The following is a 6,968-nucleotide window of genomic DNA, read 5'->3' on the forward strand; positions in this document are numbered from 1 at the left end:
TACGATCAAGAATTTAGCACGAGGCAGTTTAATTTGGAGACACAAATATGCTAATGCGGAACAGCACCCCCTATAGTTGCAAGAAGTTAAATAATCTTTATTAATTATGAAATGATAAAAAATATGAGTAACATTCCACTCAAAGAGGCCGAAGAGGGCGCTTTTGGTCCTAGACTGCTGGAATGGGCTACGTAACCTACTGCCTTCATCTGTGATTGAAATGCACTATATACAATATCATGTGGTGGACACTAAAACATTTTTCATGTGTACCCACAATAGTGGGTTGGCACTTTCTATCGCTGTTTTGAACTTGTAACGAGTTAGGGATAGTAAGGAAGGGAATGGTTTGTGACACACATGAGCAGTCGCTATACCAATATATCAGCTTATGCCACAATTCCACCTCCAACACCGCCAAAACATCTGCTATGCAGACGACAGCCAACGCGGGTTAATGCTGGATCTGATTGACTCGAGGCGTGTAGACACTATACAAGAAGATGATGGAGGGAGAAAAGTGACGAGAGGGAGAGCTGGGCTGAGAGAGATTCAATACAAACATGTCACTTATTCCAATCCACTCTTTCACTCTGAGGACAACTGAACGAAGTTAAAACCAAAAAAAGAATGAAAAAGAGAATGATAGAGTGAAATAAAAGGCGCCTCGCGACACACTAACCATCCATCATCGAGTGGTTTGAAACTGACGGTGAAAGAAAGGAATATAGATTGACTGAGACACACAAGACTAGTAATACCACTGAGAGTCTGGCTCTGCTTTTCTGTTCAACAAGGCTCAGACCTGGAACAGTGACAACAATAAGATTCTTATCGGCCTAACATCTGAGCATATCCCTGCTCAAACACCCGTTCTTAATTCCTCCGCTTTCAGCGGGTTGGAGAATGGAATTAAAATAGGGCCTTTGTCAGGGGAGTGTGGGCTGACATGAGAATCGTCTGTGGTTGAAGCTCTGCTAGATATGGACACCTTGCATATCATGCTTCCTTCTTCTGTGTGTGTACAGGGATGTGTGTGTGTGTTGTGTGTGTGGTGTGTGTGTGTGTGTTTGTGTGTGTGGTGTGTTGTGTGTGTTGGTGGTGTCTGTGTCTGTGTTGGTGTGTGTGTCTTGTGTTGGTGTATGTGTGTTTGTGTTTGTGTTTGTGTGTGTGTGTGTGTGTGTGTGTGTGTGTGTGTGTGTGTGTGTGTGTGTGTGTGTGTGTGTGTGTGTGTGTGTGTGTGGTGTGGTGTGTGTGTGTTGTGTGGTGTGTGTGTGTGGTGTGGTGTGTGTTGTGGGGTTGTGGTACTAATGTGTCACGTCCACTCCCGCACCCCCTCTCTGGCACTCGGCATCGCCGGTCTACTAACCACTGGTCCTGGCAACCCACCCTTACGCACACCTGGCAACCCAACCTTACGCACACCTGGCAACCCACCCTTACGCACACCTGCGCCTCATTAGGCACACCTGGCAACCCACCCTTACGCACACCTGGCAACCCACCCTTACGCATACCTGGCAACCCACCCTTACGCACACCTGCGCCTCATTAGGCACACCTGGACTTCATCACCTCTCTGATTACTTCCCCTTTATATAGTACTCCGTTGTTATCACCCACCAGGCAATAGTGTTTATGTTTCCATATTTAGACGCTTTTCTTGTTTTGTATTCTATGTTTTTCATCATTAAACTCACTAACTGCACTTGCTTCCTGACTCCCTGCATCTACTTCACCATCTGTGTGAGTTGATGTGTGTTAAATAAAAAGTTCACCCCCTTAATTCAACCATATCCCCTAACATACCTCCACACCCTCAGTCTGGCCATCTCTACCCCGACTCAGAGTGGGGGAGTCTGGGGTAGAGTTAGCGCTAGGCTGAGCCTGTCACCCATACCTAACCCCGTCCACTGGTTCTCTCCCCCTGTACTGGCTGGCTGAATGATTGATATTAGCCTTGCTAACCCAGTCCACTGGTCCAACAACAACACCAGGCCCAGAACCAGGCCAACAGGCCGCAGTGTGTGAGAGGCCTTCCTGTGGCCCTAGAGACAAGGCAAGAATGTGTCTGTGTGTATTAGTATGAGAGTGTGGGTTCGTGTGAGAAAGTGTGAGAAAGTGTGGCTTCGTTTGTGAACGTAGGAGAAAGTGTGGGTTCGTGTGTGTAACTGAGAGTGTTTGCATGTTTGTGTGTATAAGTATGACAGTGTGGGTTTGTGTAAGGCTTAGCATGTATGCATGTGTAGGTTTGTTTGTGAGTCGTGCCCATAGTGTGGTTGTGTGTGTGTTCTTGCATGTGTATTCCTTAGTGTACCTATGTTCTACGTGGATGGACTAGGAATGTAACTCGGGTGAGAGATAGTCAGTTGATCGCTCTCTGTTTACTAAGAGGCTGTAGGTCTATTCTATAGGAGGTACACACACTGATGGAGTCGGCTCTTGGCCACAATGAGGTTAGCCTGCTAGAGCTGTTTCAACTCATGGCGCTGCTCAGCTCAGTCCATTAAGTGGCTATAAAGTGCCGAAGCACCATAGGACTGACTACAGCACTGGAGAAATGGCTAGCTGCTCACAGAACAAGAACAACAAGCTGTACCTGGGAACATGCTGACCTTCTAAATGAAGCCTTTTCACTTTTCACCGAGTAAATCACATATACAATATTAATAAAATAACAATTACATCAGATATCGGTTCCTACTTCCTGTCTCCCCTGATGACCAGTGCTCTGTTAGATAATGGTGGTTTTAAAAGTAGTGTTTGATTGTCAACCAGCTCTCTGGAAGGAGTGGTACCTCCATCCCCTTTATCACAGAGTCTGAGTGGACCTGCCAGGATGGACTATCACCATGGGAACCCGAGTCTCACCCCTGTTAATTGACGATTAAACTGGGTCACAGAACCCATTGTGAGGAATCAGCCTGATGGGACCACTTAGGTAACCTCTTCATTCTGTTGCTTTTCTTACTGTCAGTGTCACAGTGGAGCTGTTGTGCTGGGGTCACACACAGAGCACATAGTTATACAGAGGTCATGGGAGAGGACCTGGAGGTGAGGGGCTGGTTGGGAAATATATCCAAGATGTACATATGTACTCTGTCTATTAAACTATGTCTGTAAACAGAGTAGGGTATTATATATTGCTCTTTGGAGATTAAGTTGTTTGGAATTGAGTATTGTGTTACTACAGCTTAATTAGCTGTGTGTGGGTACAGTACATGTGTGCGTGTGTGTGTATGAAGCTTGCATGCATGTTCATGTGTGTCATGGGAAGGGAAGAAAGAGACCAAGTGAGTATTTCCAGACAGTCTCTCTCTCTCTCCCGCTCTCTTTCACACACACACACACACACGCAAGCACGGGCGCACACACACTCACACAAGCCCGCACAGCTGTGTCTGATCCTTCATTACACAAAAGAGATTAAATAGAGGGATCAGCTATTTGATGAAATGAAAAAACAGCAGTTCCACCGTGGAGGACATCCAGACTGTTGCTATGAGATCTCTTATGAAACGCTCGTACCTCACAATACATAAACAAAAACCCAATTTCTTGGGATACCAAAGCAAACATATTTTCTTAATTTGTCTGATTAACAACTTTTTTTTTTGGCAATATTTACATAAATATCTACAAAACCTAGCTAACCCTCTCTTTCTGTTAGTTCATCTTTTCCTTCTCTTTCCATTTGCCATTTCCCAACCTCTCTTCTCTCACTCTCACCGACCATGAATTTATGTCTCAACCTCTCATCTGCTTTTCTCCCATCTCTTCTCTAACAACACAGTTTGTGCTGGGAAACAGTCTGTCATTAAGAAAGGCAGGATTACTCTTAAGTTTGCGATGTTAAGAGTGTGTGAACCACACAGTGAAATATGTGTGAGCTGAACAATGACTGTGTGTGTGTTTGGCGACACAGACACTGACAGTGTGTTTTACGATACGTTTGGTTCCCTCAAATGTAAATGATAGAGAAAGCCAGAGGTCTATTTTTAAGAGAACTGAATTCCTCAAAGTGGGAAGAATATATTTCTCTCTTTCTCTCTCTCTCTCTGGTCTTCCCTCCTCGTGGCCACGTAAATCACCTCTGTTTCACCAACTCAGAGGCTTCAGGGACACAGAAAACTCAGCAGGGCCTTCATTTAGACTGCAAGAAGAGAGAGAGAGAGAGAGAGAGAGAGAGAGAGAGAGAGAGAGAGAGAGAGAGAGAGAGAGAGAGAAGAGAGAGAGAGAGAGAGAGAGAGAGAGAGATTGTGACCAGCGAGACACCCTCCAAGACCTCCAGGACCCCCTAGACCCTACACACCCCCCCACATCAACCATGCCCACACCCAATTTAGGCCCCCTCAGATCAGACCCATGCCACTCTGCCCACCCATGCACCCCACCCCCGCAAAAGGGCATCAACATGGAAGTCACACATACGCCCAGGTAGTGAGCGGGCAAACAGGCCCAACCCCACTCTTACACTCGCCCAAGCCAACGGCATGTACCAGATGCTCAGCAGGCTCTGCTCACACTTTACTGGCCTGAGGCCAACCCGACCAACAACATTGGACACTTTATGGAACAAAAAGCCTTCACTATATCATCTGGAATATCCAAGGTCTGAGGTCATCTGCCTTTGGCCTAAAGAGCAGGAACCCGGACTTCACCAAAGAAATGGTAATGCAGACATTGTCATCCTGCAAGAAACATGGTATAGAGGAGACGGACCCACTGGTTGCCCTCTAGGTTACAGAGAGCTGGTAGTCCCATCCACCAAACTACCAGGTGTGAACAGGGAAGGGACTCAGGGGGAATGCTAATTTGGTATAGAGCAGACCTAAACTCACTCCATTAAATTATTCAAAACAGGAACATTTTACATTTGGCTTGAAATTCAAAAGGAAAATTATCTTAACAGAGAAAAATGTCCTCCTGTGTGCTAACCTATATCCCCCCACTAGAATCCCCATACTTTAATGAAGACAGCTTCTCCATCCTGGAGGGGGAAATCAATCATTTCCAGGCCCAGGGACATGTATTAGTTGTGGCGACCTAAATGCCAGAACTGGACAGGAACCTGACACCTCAGCACACAGGGGGACAAACACCTACCTGAGTGATACAGTTCCCTCCCCCATATGCCCACCTAGGCACAACTATGACAACATAACCAACAAAAACGGGTCACAACTCCTGCAGCTCTGTCGCACGCTGGGTATGTACATAGTCAATGGTAGGCTTCGAGGGGTCCTATGGTAGGTACACCTATAGCTCATCTCTTGGCAGTAGCAGCACTGTAGACTATTTATCACTGACCTCAACCCAGAGTCTCTCAGAGCGTTCACAGTCAGCCCACTGACACCCCTATCAGACACAGCAAAATCACAGTCTACTTGAACAGAGCAATACTCAATCATTGGGCATCAAAGCCAAAGGAACTGAGTAACATTAAGAAATGCTATAGATGGAAGGAATGCAGTTTGAAAACTACCAAAAACAATTAGGCACAGCAAATTCAATCCCTTTTAGACAACTTCCTGGGTAAAACGTTCCACTGCAATAGTGAAGATGTAAACTTGGCAGTAGAAAATCTTAACAGTATATTTGACCTCTCAGCTTCCCTATCAAATCTAAAAATCTCAAATAGAAAACCGAAGAAAATGAACAACAATGACAAATGGTTTGATAAAGAATGCAAAAAATCTAAGAAAGAAATTGAGAAACCTGTCCAACCAAAAACATAAGAGACCCGGAAAACCTGAGTCTACGCCTTCACTATGGTGAATCACTAAAACAATACAGAATAACACTACGGAAAAAGAAGGAACAGCACGTCAGAAATCAGCTCAATGTAATTGAGGAATCCATAGACTCTAACCAATTCTGGGAAAATTGGAAAACACTAAACAACAACAACACGAAGAATTATCTATCCAAAATGGAGATGTATGGGTAAACCACTTCTCCAATCTTTTTGGCTCTATAACAAAGAATAAACAGCAAAAACATATACATGATCAAATACAAATCCTAGAATCAACTATTAAAGACTACAGAACCCACTGGATTCTCAATTACTGAATGAGTTCAGGACAAAATAAAACCCTCCAACCAAAAAGGCCTGTGGTGTTGATGGTATCCTTAATGAAATGATCAAATATACAGCACAAAATTCCAATTGGCTATATTAAAACTCTTTAACATCGTCCTTAGCTCTGGCATCTTCCCCAAATATTTGGAACACAGGACTGATCACCCCAATCCACAAAAGTGGAGACAAATTTGACCCCAATAACTACCGTGGAATATGCGTCAACAGTAACCTTGGGAAAATACTCTGCATTATCATTAACAGCAGACTCGTACATTTCCTCAATGAAAACAATGTACTGAGCAAATGTCAAATTGGCTTTTTACCAAATTACCGTACCAACAGACATGTATTCACCCTACACACCCTAATTGACAACCAAACAAACCAAAACAAAGGCAAAGTCTTCCTCTCTTTGGTTGATTTCAAAAAAGCCTTCGACTCAATTTGGCATGAGGGTCTGCTATACAAATTGATGGAAAGTGGTGTTGGGGGTAAAACATACGACAAAAACACAACATTTCTTCTCACAGGGTCGTGGGGTGAGACAGGGATGCAGCTTAAGCCCCACCCTCTTCAACATATATATCAACGAATTGGCGCGGGCACTAGAACAGTCTGCAGCACCCGGTCTCACCCTATCAAGAATCCGAAGTCAAATGTCTACTGTTTGCTGATGATCTGGTGCTTCTGTCACCAACCAAGGAGGGCCTACAGCAGCACTAGATCTTCTGCACAGATTCTGTCAGCCCTGGGCCCTGACAGTAAATCTCAGTAAGACCAAAATAATGGTGTTCAAAAAAAAGGTCAGTCGCCAGGACCACAAATTCCATCTAGACACCGTTGCCCTAGAGCACACAAAAAACTATACATACCTCGGCCT

The sequence above is a fragment of the Salvelinus sp. IW2-2015 genome, linkage group LG4p (genome assembly GCF_002910315.2).
Source record: "Salvelinus sp. IW2-2015 linkage group LG4p, ASM291031v2, whole genome shotgun sequence".
NCBI lineage: Eukaryota > Metazoa > Chordata > Actinopteri > Salmoniformes > Salmonidae > Salvelinus > Salvelinus sp. IW2-2015.